General features: G+C 42.1%; 1 protein-coding gene across 1 annotated transcript in view; it reads left to right on the top strand.

Moving 5' to 3' along the window:
- The window catches only part of vgll2a (vestigial-like family member 2a), a 4,428-nt gene extending 4,333 nt beyond the window's left edge, over positions 1–95 (top strand). The window contains exon 4 of the mRNA XM_015947542.3: positions 1–95. This exon is cut by the window's left edge and continues 174 nt beyond it. The gene's annotated coding sequence lies outside the window, so the exon portion shown is untranslated.
- The last annotated feature ends 14,364 nt before the right edge of the window (positions 96–14,459 follow it).

Below are 14,459 nucleotides of genomic sequence, written 5' to 3'. Positions count from 1 at the left end.
GACGACATTCCTAAACTGGAAAACGTCTGGGGACAGACGGACAGAGACATGTGCTACATTAGACTCCAAGGAGGAGCTCTTGAAGGGCTTGGCAGGACCTTCCTGACAACTGGGTTCAGACTCTTGGGAGCGTGTTATGGCTGCACGAGGAGCACCGGTGGGTGTCGAAGAGGCCAAATCTGGCCGATGATGAAGGCAGGAGGAGTGGAAACTCTTTAGTTTACATGTTCCACCTCAACACGGCGCTGATTAAACGATCATGATCCGTTTGAAACCCCTGACTTTAAACCTTATCTGTGTTTTTATTGTGATGAGGTTTGAAAATGCTTTCAGGATTAAGCATGCTCCTTCTAAATCCTGTTTTGTGAATGTAAGAAAAGGACTTTCACTAATAAATCCTTTTAGATGGATTAAAATCATGGTGGGAAAAACAAAAACAATCAAACCCGGATGTAAAACATAAAAATACACTGATATAATCTATAAAAACGCACCATGTGACTGTACCGTACATCCTCTATGCTGCTATTAGTTTAACAGATTTAAATCTGAACACGTTCACCTGTTAAAACATTAAAGATTCAGCATCTGAAACTAAAGTTTTCTGAATGAGGTTTGTTGCTTTAAAATGATGAATTAGGTAATTAAAAAAAACATAAAATAATTTGCTGCTTTTCAGTTTTATGTCTGTTTACACAAAACATCAAATAAAAAAACAAATTCATGGTATCTTACTTTAAATGCAGACTAAGCAAATAAAAAAATTAAATTTAAAAGGACACATCTGAGGTGTGTGTTTTTGTTCTCTTTGATGTTTCTGAGAATCTCTGGGTTTCATCTGAAAGTTAGAATAAAGATAATTAAAACTTTTGTTTTTAAGTTTTAAAAACTTAAGTTTTTAAGTTGAGTTTATTTTTTCAGTTATACGTAAAAAATAAAAATAAAACATGAGATTTTCATCTCGCCCGAGAATACGTTTTTCAATCACTGTAACTGAAAAGAAGAAGGAATTGGCTGAAGCCGAGGATTATTACTTTCTATCATATCCTTACAGATCCATCATAACACCAGATCAAAGAAAATACAAAAGCAACAACAAAATAAAACAAATTATTCATGTCCTTCATTCACATGTTCATTTTGTTACTCCATAGTTCTGAAATATTTCCTCTTTTCATAATTTTTTTAAATACAAGAAAGATCCACAAAAATTTCAACTCATCACTAAGACTACTCTATAGTTTGACTCCCAAAAATGACACACGTCTGTATTTACCATTAGTTCTGACTTTACCTCTCAAATTAATTTCAATTAATGTATTCACGCCACCTTTTACATAAATAGTAAATGGTAAATGGCCTGTATTTGATATAGCTCCTTCTAGAGTCCTGGGACCCCCCAAGGCGCTTTACAACACAATCAGTCATTCACCCATTCACACACACATTCACACACTGGTGGGGATGAGCTACGATGTAGCCACAGCTACCCTGGGGCACAATGACAGAGACGAGGCTGCCGAGCACAGGCGCGACTGGTCCCTCCGACCACCACCAGCACGCAACATGGGTTGAGTGTCTTGCCCAAGGACACAACGACAGCGTCAGACTGAGCGGGGCTCGAACCTGCGACCTTCCGATTACGGGGGCGAGCACTTAACTCCTGTGCCACCGTCGCCCTCAGATACTTTTGCTTTGATGTAATTTTTTCCTTCAGTTTTACCTCAAATAATCTTGATTCCATTAGTTCTTTGGGTTCTATGTGAAGCTGCATGTTTTAAGGACCTTTTGAAGACCTGAAGGTTCTTTTATTGAAAAATTTGAAACAGCTGGAAAACAATTGTGTGAAAAAGTGTTATTACGGCCACTTTGATGTGTGTTTCTGTGTAGAAGTTAAAAATGACTGCTTTCTTACATTTTTATTCATGCATTTTGCAGACAATTTATCAAATTTATAAGGACATTTTAGCTTGAATGGTATGTTTAAAGGAATATTTAGCAACTTTTTAATATTTTTAAATAATTTTTTGAGCTAGTATGTGTTAAAACGACCCTTAACAGGATTATTGAAAGGCCACTCAACCCCTATTGCCCCCCATGGCCAGAATATTCCACTTGCAACTTCATAGTTGCTGGTCCGACCTGTTGGGCCTTAAAAAAATGAGCTGACATACCTGGAGCTGCAGTCTGGTTCCAGCACGTTTCCTGCATGTTTTAGATCATGACCACAGCTGGTTTGTTTAATGTAGTGATGAACTGCTCCTGTAGACACTAAGGAAGGCTGGGGAGACATTTCAGGTGTTCAAAAGACGAACAAATAGCAAGGAGATCAGTTTTGCAAACAGACACTAGAGGGTGCTAAAAGCAAGCCAAAGTTGCTTAGTCTGCAGTTAAAAGCATCAGTTCAATCCTGGCTCTGACCATAGAACTCTGCTATTGTGTCCTTGGGCAAGACACTTAACCCGCCTTGCCTGCTGGTGGTGGTTGGAGGGACCGGTGGCGCCTGTGTTCGTCAGGCCTCGTCTCTGTCAGAGCACCCCAGGGCAGCTGTGGCTACATCGTAGCTCATCATCACCTGCCTGTGAATGGGTGAATGACTGATTGTGTTGTGAAGTTTCTTGGGGGGGGTTGTAGAACCCTAAGAAGGTGCTATGCAAATACAGGCCATTCTCCATTTACTATTCAGACCACCCCTTCTCACTTCACATTAGCAAAGAAGCATCCTTAAGGCTAGCGGCCATAGAGAAATATGATGTTTTAATTATTTTAAGCTTCTCTACTTAAGATTTTGTGCTCTCTTAACCACTGCAGTTTTGCAAGTGTGATGTCAGCTGACCAAGACCGATGAAGTTTGCCCTCCTCAGGACTGATAAGCTAACAGCTAGTCCAAGTTTGTTGCTGCTTTCCTAAAACCGCTCCAGGTTTATCTTCGGAGTTTCCCAGATTTCTGTAGCATCATTTTCTAAACCTTCACAACGCTGTAAAGTCTACATCACGTGATTGTTTACAAGCGTACATTTCACCAGCAGCAGCTAAATGCAGCTCTAACAATGAGCTTAGAGATCAGATTTGGGAGGAATTTCTAAAAATTTTTAACAAAAATAATCAGAGCTGAATTAAGATGGCAGCAATGATTTCACTCAGACTAGCTGTTAGCTTATCAATCCAAAGTCTTCTGTTTCTGACAACACAGGTCATTAAAATGGATTAGAGAGAAATCATTGATATTTGAAATGTACAACCACACTTCAAAATTTGCCCAAATTCTGGAAAACTGGTAAAGAGTAGTGAAGAATTCCTCATTTCAAAGTTTAACCAAACACCTTTAAAGCAACAGACCATAAGGACTTCTAGAGTGAGCGAGCCTGTTTGTTTGGACATTTTCCTAATCAGATACTTAAAAATCACATTTCTGTGACTCTTATCAATGTGACTAATGTAAACTTCACACTCGTGGCTGCTGAGGAGAAGAGGAGGCGTCTGATGAATGATGGGAACGACGGATATTTGAAGCCACTTGACTTTTTCTCTGCACACACTCATGCAGCTGTCAACGACAACTGCTCTTCAGCACAATACACACACACACACACACACACACACACACACACACACACACACACACACACACACACACACACACACACAGTGAACTTCATAAAGGCAGCATTTAGTTAGAGCTATGTTCAGTCCGACTGGGACAACTGGAGCAACTGGGGGAGTGCACACACAACAGCCGAGTTCTATTTATGTTCTGGCAAGGATCACAAGTCAGGAAAATATTTATTATTTTATTATTCTCACTATTTTAAGTTGATATCAGATCTGAGAATTTTTACAAAATTTACTCAAAACAACAAATTTCATTCCAGTATTTTGATTTCTCGCAGAAAATCAGCCAGAATGACTGTAACCAGTAATTTTGCTGTGAAAAATTTCACTTCTCTGTCGATAAAAGAAAAACAAACAGAAAATTGTTAAATTTGAGTCTTTTACATGAGTGAAAATGTGCACGTGTAACAGTGCTTTAAATTTAAACAGATAAAGGGATTTCCAGTTAGATCATAAAACAAATTTCAAAATAAAAGTAAAAAGAGGAAATAAAAAATAATAATATTTGCACAATATAATCGAAAACTTTAAATGTACCAAAAAATAAATAAAATAAGAATAACAACATTAAAAAATAAATGTAAAAAAAACCCGGATTAAACCTAATTTTTCAAAAAGTATTTTTCAGATTGGTCCTTTTTTTGTTTACTGCTGGTAGGAATGTAATAAGCAGCAGCTATTTTTATTTATACATTTCAATGATCTTTAAATTATTAAAACCTGAATTTATAACATGACACATAGCTACATTATTAATTTTGTGTTATCACTCTAGACATTTACTGATGTTTCTCAAATCCACCTGCCTGTTTGGCCGATATCAGCCGAGTGTTGCTGCTAAGCAGCTCAAAGTCATTTAACCTTAAAGGTGTGAAACACTGAAAAATCATTTTTTATTATTATTTCGGATTATAATTGGTCAGTCTGAGTTTTTCTTGCAAGCAGAACATGAAAATAGTCTCCTACAGCTATCTCCTGCATTAGCTTCTAATAGAAAATAGGATTAGAAAAGCCTGAAAGATACTTAACATTCATGGAGTCACCCTTTGACTCACGACGGGAAAGGCTGTTGTTGGTTCAGCGTCCAGGAATCAGCAGAGAATGTCTCTGCTAGTAGAAGCTAACCATTAGAATTAGCAACACCACCACACAGCAGAACTCCTCCAGGCTTGTGTTATTTGTAGAGAAAAAACATCAGCATTGTAGAGCAAATGGGGTCATGCCACTCCGCTGTTTTCCAATCAGAGACAAGATGTCCAAATATCAGGAAAAAAGACTCCAAATCCAGTCGTCTGAAGCTACTTTCCTCTCCAGCTGATGTCTCCATGCTGATTCAGGAGCCTGTGGATGTTTTATCCCCAGAGTACGACTTACAGGCATTCATTCCTACTAGAACCCGCAAATGTATTGATTGAATGATTATCCCACGACTTTACATCCAAAACTGAAATTGTTAGTTTCAAGTTTTTTTTAATACTTTTCACACCATTTTTCTGAGTGTAGCAATGATTGTTTTGCAGAATTCACACACACATGAAGTCAGCACTCTATGATTGTTTCCGTTTGGAGTAAAGGCACTTTCAGCTTCATAATATTATATAATGTATTTAGAGAAAAGAAAGTTCACGCATTTTGCCCTTTTTGACCTAAAGGCCAAGTCAAATTGGTCCCAAACTGATTAGATTTGTGGAAACGCTTCGTTCTTCTAAGACATGATCCATCCAGCTTCAGCTGCAACATGCAGCAGCAGCAATAAAACATGGTCTGATTTAATAATAGAAGCCCTCTGTTAGACCGCTAACAGCTCTCAACCTCACTGATAAAATTTCATTAAACAAAAGTTAAGAGGTTTCTAACATTTTTCTTACTGATCTTTATTTTTAAATTGAGCTGCCCTTCAGAAGCAGTAAAGCACAAACTCCAGCTGCCGGATGGATTTGAGCTTCGGAGTCATGAAGGTTTGTGGATTTAAATAGAACTCACTAAAATACCTGAAAGGGTAAAGTTTCAACCCTTAAATGCTGTTAAGGACGATTAAAATGTTTTTCAAGTCTGGCCTTTTTTTTTTGTTGTTGTTTTAAATTAAAAAAATGTATCATACTTTTCAAAAAGTGTTATTTGTTTTTGAAATTATTTAGCTTTTTTTGGAAGAGGTAGAACATAAACAGTTACTGGCTGCATGGTGAATAGGTGGTAGCACTGCTGCCTCGAGAGAGGGTCACAGGTTTGAATCCTCTGTGGCTTTTCTGCGTGGAGTTAGCATGTTCTCCCCATGTGTGTGTATGTGTGTGTGTGTGTGTGTGTGTGTGTGTGTGTGTGTGTGTGTGTGTGTGTGTGTGTGTAAATTTTCTCCATCTTTCTCTCACAGATCAAAAACATACATGTTAGGCTAAAACTGTGAGTCACTTTAGATAAAGTTTAAGTGATGAGTAACCCTAAAATTAGTTGATGGTTGCAGCTCATTTTTTTAGGCTTGTGTTTGATTAATAAAAACATTTAAAAGATTAATGAAGACGATGATGGCCAGTCAAACAAATGGTAAATGGCCTGTATTTGATATAGCACCTTCTAGAGTCCTGGAACCCCCCAAGGTGCTTTACAACACAATCAGTCAGTCATTCACACACACATTCACACACACATTCACACACTGGTGGGGACGAGCTACGATGTAGCCACAGCTGCCCTAGGGCGCACTGACAGAGGCGAGGCTGCCGAGCACTGGCGCCACCGGTCCCTTCGACCACCACCAGCAGGCAACGTGGGTTAAGTGTTTTGCCCTAGGACACAACGTCAGCGACAGACTAAGCGGGGCTCGAACCTGCAACCTTCCGATTATGGGGCGAGCGCTTATCTCCCGTGCCACCGTCGCCCCAAACAAAAGACCATCCTCAGCCGTATGTTGTTTCTCAGAATTTGTGTGCATGTGCTTGCGTGTGCGGGTGTGTGTGTGTGTGTGTGTGTGCGTGCATGTATGCGTGCATGTGTGTGTGCATGCATGTGTGTGCGTGCGTGTGTGTGTGTGTGTGTTTGTGTGTGCGTGCATGTGTGTGTGTGTGTTTGTGTGTGCGTATGTGTGCGCGCACCAATGAGACAGCTGTAGATTAATTTCAACCTTTGACTCGAGCGACGACAGACATAGAAAGGGTGGAGTGGTTCCATTTCTTCTGCAGTAAAAATCCCCAAACACTTTTTTGTTTTCCTTTCTACGTTCCTCATTAAATAGAAGTAAAAAAACAACCTTTACAAAGATGTGACAGTTGTCTCAGCTCTCCAGGGGAAACGGAAAGTCTGACACCATCGTAATCAAGTGAAGCACAAAGTGGAGGTGAAGGATGAGAGCTGCCACTAATCACACATTAACATCATCATGTCTCAATCACACAGTTAAAATTATTTTAATAGTTCATTTCTGTAATTAGGTGAATAAATCTTCAGGATTTTGTTGGCCAGAATAATTAATTTAGTTCTTATTTCAATGAATGCCTGCTTCTGTTTGTTTGCCTAAATTTGAGTAGAAAACAAAATGCACAAACAGTTGATAGATTTTTTTTTATGAATTGATTTTGTGGCTGAAAATGAAGAATAATCACTTATTGTTTTACATTTGCACATCAGATTTTTAAAACTTTAAAACCCAGCCTTCACTGTGCTGAACAACACATTAAATATAACATCAGTGTGTTCTTTTAGATGACCTGCTCCTGTCCTCTCCCATTTCATGAACAAGAAGTGAGCCAGAGAGCAGAAGACGGCAGGTTTTGGAGACTTATTCCCTGATATTCTGACATCTCGCCTCTGATTGGCTAACAGCAACGTGACTACGACTGTTTCTGTTGGCTCTGCAACGTTGATGTTTTATCTCCCCAAATAACACGAGCCTGAAGGAGATCTGCCATGTTGTGGAGTTCGTAAAGCCAATGGTTAGCTTCTAGTAGCCAAGGTGTGCTCTGTTCTCTCCTGGATGCTGGATGCAAAACCAACAACAGCCTTCCCCATAGCGAGCCAAGGTGGGTGAGTTCATGAATGCTCATTTTCAGTGTGACGTAGATCTGTGTGGCTTTTTCTGACCCGAGTCTTTCCTCGTCTATTTTTAATCACTGGCTAATGCAGGAAATAGGGGTAGAAGACTATTTTTATGTCTAGCTGCACATGAAACTCAACAATCATATTTCAAAAATAACAAATAAAAACGGTTTCTCGTTGAACTTGGTCTGAGTCACTCGCAAGGCCGCTGGTTTCTAACCACAGACATCACTGCATGATAGGTGGGGGACACCTTGGACAGGTCTCCAGTCCATCACATGGACACACAAACACAAACAACCAGTCACACTCACTCACACCTAAGCACAGTTGAGATCATCCAGTGACATGCATGTTTGCGGTCTGTGGGAGGAAACTGGAGAAACTTGAGTAAAGCATGCATGGGGAGAACATGCTAACGCCATGCAGAAAGGCTGCAGTAGGGATTAGAACCTGCAGCCTTCCTATTGTGAGGAAACGATGCTACTCCACCATGCAACCCCATTTCTTTAAATCGATTAAAATATTTTTTCCTGTGTAAAATAAAATCATGAAACCAGCAGATCGAATATTTTGTCGACCATCAACAAAACTTGTTTTCTTGTGTGAATTCACTGCATGTTTTTTGGACACCTGCCTAACCGGAGTCCTGTTGGACAAATGGGTCGCTGATTTGGTCCGTTATGTTTGGAAGACAGTTTGCACTTTACCTGTATATTTTTTTCTAAATAACTGAACAAGTCACTACAAAAATTTGAGGGTTAAACGTTTTTTTCTCGGCTCTGAAACGTCTAAACAAGAATTTGATGCAACAATGAAGAAAATGCAAAGAATGACAGTTTTGTTTATCAGATATATTTGTTTTTCTTTATATTCTTCATCTCTCCAGCACCTCCACCGCAGCGATCAATAGATTAATTCTGATCTCATCTCCGCTCCGGTCCTACTCTCTGAAATCTTCATCGCCTGCTGAGGAATGTGAAGCCTGTTAATTCCTCTGAGCTCCAGAACCATTTGCTACCACATTCTCTCCACATTTACTACACATTAACAACTCATTCAGTTCATTCCTCACATTCAACAAAAAAAGATGAGTGGCTGCCAGCCATGCACACGAACCCTGTGGATTTCACACAAGGAGATAATTGTGTTCCAGAGAACTTTTACAGGGTCGTAATTCTGAGCTTTCACACAGACAAAACCCAAAGATCTGAATGTTTGTGAATATTAAGTCTGATTTTGTGTCGCTGTTTTGTGAAGGAGTCCTCTTTGTCGAAGTCATGGTGAAGGCTGTCTTATTTGTCTAAAGATATAGACGCAGCTTCTTTTTTTTTTTTTTTTTTTTTTTTAACGTGTCCTGTCTGGCTGTGAAGCAAGCAGAATTGATGTCTGAATGCTGGTAACAAGCCTTACAGTTTTACTCTCAGGTGGAGCATCAGAGCATCTGCTTTTAATGTCTCAGGTGGAGCATCAAAGAGTCTGCTTTTAATGTCGCACCTGATATTTAAAACTTTATTGTTATTGTTTTTGAATGCTTTGTAATTCCGACCAGACACGGAGACAGAGGTGAAAGAGAAAGGAAAAGAGAAAAGGTGGGGAGAGAGGGGGTTAGGTGGGGGGGGGGATTCAACAAAAATAAACAATAATGAACAAGAGTCTGCTTCTAGACCTGCAAAATGAGACGAGAAAAAAGCAAAACATAACAAAAAAATGGGACACAACACCAATATAACAAAATCAAGCTATCACTGCGTCAACTTGATGAAGAAATATATAATCAATCATTGTTTAACTAAACAGTCACACGATAATATACCACAGTGCATTGAGTGCCCACCATAGTCTTAAGACATGTGTTGAACGTGCCCAAGCCCATACTTATGAGAGCACCATGTGAGCACCTGTGTGTGTACACGCGCTTGTTTATGTAAGGTTTATCTATAGGAGCGTCCAATAGAGAGTGTGAGGGACCACAGATCTGCCCCCCAAAGACGCGTAGGAGACGGGGGGGAGCTCCAAGTCCCAGAGATCCAGGCGCTGCCCCAGAACACAGGAACCCCAAGGAGCCCGCAACCAGAAAGGCCCCCGCCCCCCTCGAGAGGCACAGAGGATCGCCCCGGGGGGCCACAACCAGCAGCCGGCAGAGCCCCGGGAGATATCAGCGGCAAGTCCTCAGGCCTGCCCGCAGCCTCCCACCCCCTAGCCGGCCGAGTCCGGGACCCAGCGACCCGGGACCCAGGGGCGACCACCCCCGCCGGGGACCCAGCAGAGCCCAGGGACCCAGACCCCCCCAGGCCGCCACCGGGATTGATCAGGCAGATGCCAAAAATCTTAAACTCCCTGACCCGGGAGCCACGAACACTCAGGCAGACCAAGGCATCACACCCACACCAGGTGTGACAGGGGGGAGGGGAGACGAAGATCTATATCATCAAAGGAGGTCCCAGGAGAAGGGAGGAGTCAAAGGCCCCACCTGACATATACAGTCATACACAAACACAGTCACACACTCCCTCCCTCATGCTCACACATGCACATACAACCAAAGACTTACAAAAATACACGCCGGACACCCATTCATGCTCCCCATACACACCCTATTCACTCTGGTCCCGGTAATGCTGCACATGGGGTACAACCACCACCGGTTACCAGAGTTTGACCCTTTCTGCTGGGGTGCTGATGAGCAGGCTCCCCCGCCCACCGCCGAGCACAGCAACCCACCACCCCAGACCCCAACCAGACGGCCAGATCTCCCTCCTAGTCTCCAGCCCCAGGCAGCCAAGCAACAACAGAGGTGTGCTAAGACCCCCTGGTCTCCCTCCACCTGCTCCAACATAGTGTTGTGTGTTAATGAGGTGTATTCTATTGCTGTGGTGAGCGGGCAGTGCGGGCATTTTCTGGCCTATGCCAGCTGATGCCACTGCACCACCCTACTTGCACCCACAGCCCTTGGTGTCTAAATGCAGTTTAAAATTCGAAGTGGGCACCGGCACTCGGGAGGAGGCTGAGAACTCCCCCTGCCAAGTGCCGTTGAATGTGCTCACTCCCAAGGCCCTAAGTGTATGTTTGCGTGGAATGTCGTCGGTGGAAGTGCATAAGGTGCAAATAAAATTGGGGGGCAGGAAGCCACAGGAATGCGGAAATGGGGTCCATACCCGCACTCCTCGACTTGTCCACCCCCCAAGGTCCTATGTGCATGTTTGTGTGATGATGTGAGGGAGCAGGAGGAGAGAAATAAACGGGGATGGGGAGGAATGGCTGGTAGGGCTTAGCCCTCCAGGGAGCCAGCTCCCCCACTGACCCCAATAGGCACCTCCGTTGTCATACCGCCGCCCAGGGCATGGAGACCCCAGCCCATCCTGCCAGGGCCCAAAGCAGCAGCATCACAGAGCCCCACAGAGCCCGAGGGAGCCGACCCAGCCCCACCCCAGCAGAATATCTATGCCCATCCCTGCATTTGCACAACTTCCAGAATATATAAGACATAAGACATCCAGGTAAGGTTGGGTCCTCCCCCTCCTGGACCTCCCCCTCCCCTGTGATGGGACAACAGAGGAGCCAGGGCCTGCCCTACGCCCCTGAACCCGGGCCAGGTACTTCTGCGTATTCCTGCCTTCTTCCCGGCAGCGTACATGTAGGGACCCGACCCCCAAGGCCCAGCCCAGATCCCCACACGGGGCCAGCCACCCCAACACCCCGAGCCCCCAGGCCCCCACCCAGACCCACCCAGGGGCAATGCAGCCGCCAGGCAGTGACCCATGGCCGCCGCCAAGACCTCCAAGGGGCCCCACTCACAACCGCCAGCAGTACACCCCCCGAGGCAACCCAAGCACCTCCAGAGGGGGGGAACGGCCCCCCAGTGCCAGACATCCCCAGTGAACCCATCCCCAGGGAACATCCAGATACTCCAAACTCAGACCCTCCACCCCCCCACCCACATCATCCCGCAGGACATCATCAACGGCCCCCCATCACCGCCATGTGATGGAACCGATCAAAGGAGCCCAGAGAGATTTATTTGAAGTGGAAGCAGAGGCTAAATCAAGTGCAATATGATCTAACAAAAGATTTCTATACTGGTTAATGCAGAGATTTTCTCTATTTTTCCAATTCAAGAGGATAGTTTTCTTAGCGATGCATATGGCAGTCAGAACCACGTGAACCAAAGATTTTTCAATCGGGACATCATCCAGGTTTCCCAGTAAACAAAGAGAGGGGGTGATTGGGATATGACATTTCAGAGACTTTGACAGGTCTTCACATACTCTACCCCAAAATTCCTGGACAGGTGGACAGGACCACAGTGCATGAACGTAATTGTCAGGAATGTTGTTTGTGCAGTGTGTACAGATGTCAGACGACACAAACCCCATCTTGAACATCCGATGACCTGTATAGTGTACTCTGTGTAGAACTTTGTACTGAATTAATTGTAAATTGGGGTGTCTGATCATTTTAAAAGTTTTTAAACAAGTTTGGGACCAGAAGTTCTGGTCAAAGCTGACTGATAGATCCACCTCCCATTTTTCAATAGGGATTGCTATTCTATCGTCTATTTTGGACAGTGTCTTATATACTTTAGACAGTAGTTTAGGGGGTTTGAGATTGCAGAAGTCTAAAACCCTTGGCGGGGTTTGTAATTCTATTTTATTGAGCTTAAATTTTTGTTTGACTACAGATTTGATTTGGTGGTATTCTAAAAAGCTATTCTTTTCTATTCCAAATTGGGAGACTATTCTATTAAATGGGATGAAGTCCAATCCTTCATATATGTTTTCCAGGTATAGGATTCCTTTATTTTTCCAGTCCAGAAGGTTCATCATTTTATTATTTTGCAAAATATCAGGATTATTCCAGATAGGTGTGCGTCTGCATGGTACTAGTGAAGACTCTGTCATTTAAAGATACTCCCACCATGCTGTCAGAGAAGTGCTGATACTAATACTTTTGAAGCCTTCATGTTTTCTTACGCTTGAGCTAATAAATGGTAAGTCTGAAAGCTCTATCGTATTGCAAAGTGTCTGTTCTATATCTAACCAGGACTCGTCTAATGGGTTATCTTGCAACCATCTTGGTATATATTGCAGCCTGTTGGCTAAAAAATAATAATAAAAGTTGGGTAGATCCAGTCCTCCTCTGTCTTTGCTCTTCTGAAGCGTTTTTAAGCTAATTCGTGGAGGTTTATCCTGCCAGGGGAATTTGGTAATTGAGGAGTCCAGAGATCTAAACCAGTCAGCTGGTGGTTTGTTTGGGATCATTGAAAATAAGTAGTTTATTCTGGGTAAGACCATCATTTTAATTGTAGCAACTCTTCCCATCAGTGATATTGGTAAGGATTTCCATCTAGCAAGATCATCCTCCACTTTCTTTAAAAGTGGGATGTAGTTTAATTTGGTTAGATCTGCTAACTTGGGAGAGACATTAATTCCCAGGTATGTGATATTACCTGACTCCAGTTGAGTATTAAGTAAATTGACAAAAGAGAAATTAATTGGTAGAACTGTTGATTTTAACCAGTTTATAGAGTAATCTGAAACTTTTGAAAAAGAGTTTATCAGTTCTATTGAATGAGACAGAGACGATTGAGAATTCTGGAGGAAGAGTAAAACATCATCTGCATAAAGACTGATCTTATGTTCTATTTTATTACACTTTATCCCTTTAATACCTGTTGTTTGCCTAATTGCTGCTGCTAGTGGTTCGATAAAGATAGCAAACAGTGAGGGGGAGAGTGGGCATCCCTGCCTGGTCCCCCTCTGAAGACAGAAGCTAGCTGATATTTGGTCGTTCGTCCTAACACGTGCAATTGGCGAACTGTATAATGTTTGTAGCCAGTTTATGAAGAAGTTCCCAAAACCAAATTTATGTAAAGTTGCAAATAAGAACTTCCAGTTAACTCTATCAAAAGCCTTTTCTGCATCTAGAGATAATATACTAGTTTCTATGTTTCTACTGTAAGAGAAATCTATCAAATTAAGTAATCTACGCGAATTAGTGGACGACTGTCTACCCTTTATGAAACCAGTTTGGTCAGGGTGTATTAAGAAGGGGGTTACCTTCTCTAATCTTTTTGCCAGGGCTTTACAAATTATTTTGAGATCAACATTAATAAGAGAAATTGGGCGATAGCTGGTTGGAAATGCTGGGTCTTTGCCTGGTTTTAACAAGAGACTAATATTGGCTGAGTTCATGTTTGGCTGTAATCTGCCGCTCTCTTCGATTTCCCTCACCATTCTGAAAAATGTTGGAGCCAAAATGGTCCAGAATTCTTTGTAGAACTCTGCTGGGAACCCGTCTGGACCTGGAGCTTTCCCATTAGTCATGGATTTAAGGGCTTCCTGGAGCTCTGCTGATGTTAGTGGCGAGTCCAGGACTGCAACTTGGCTGTCTGTTAATTTAGGAAGTGTTATCCTATCAAGGAACTCATCGATCTCGTCATCTGATGGGTTTATCTGTGGTGAGTACAAAGTTTGGTAAAAGTCTCTGAAAGTGTTGTTTATTCTTTCAGGGTCATAAACTATATTCCCAGTTGAGTCTTTAACAGCAGATATGGTAGTTTTCTCTTTATTAATTTTTAATTGGCTGGCCAGAAATTTACCGGATTTATTACTATGTTCAAAGTTTTCTATTCGTAGTCTTTGTGCTAAAAATTGTGTTTTTTTGTCAATAATTCCATGAAGTTCTAATTTAGCTTTACGTAATTTGCTCAGTAACTCTTCTTCTGTGGATGTCTCTAAAGACTTAATGATTTCTTCTAACTCCTGGATACGTTTATTTTCTGTTTTTTTCTTATGTGATGAGAAAGAGATTATTTTACC

This window comes from Nothobranchius furzeri, chromosome 2, assembly GCF_043380555.1.
Source record: "Nothobranchius furzeri strain GRZ-AD chromosome 2, NfurGRZ-RIMD1, whole genome shotgun sequence".
Lineage (NCBI taxonomy): Eukaryota > Metazoa > Chordata > Actinopteri > Cyprinodontiformes > Nothobranchiidae > Nothobranchius > Nothobranchius furzeri.
The sequence above is the reverse complement of the archived record's forward strand: the minus strand, read 5'-3'. Positions and strand labels throughout refer to the sequence as shown.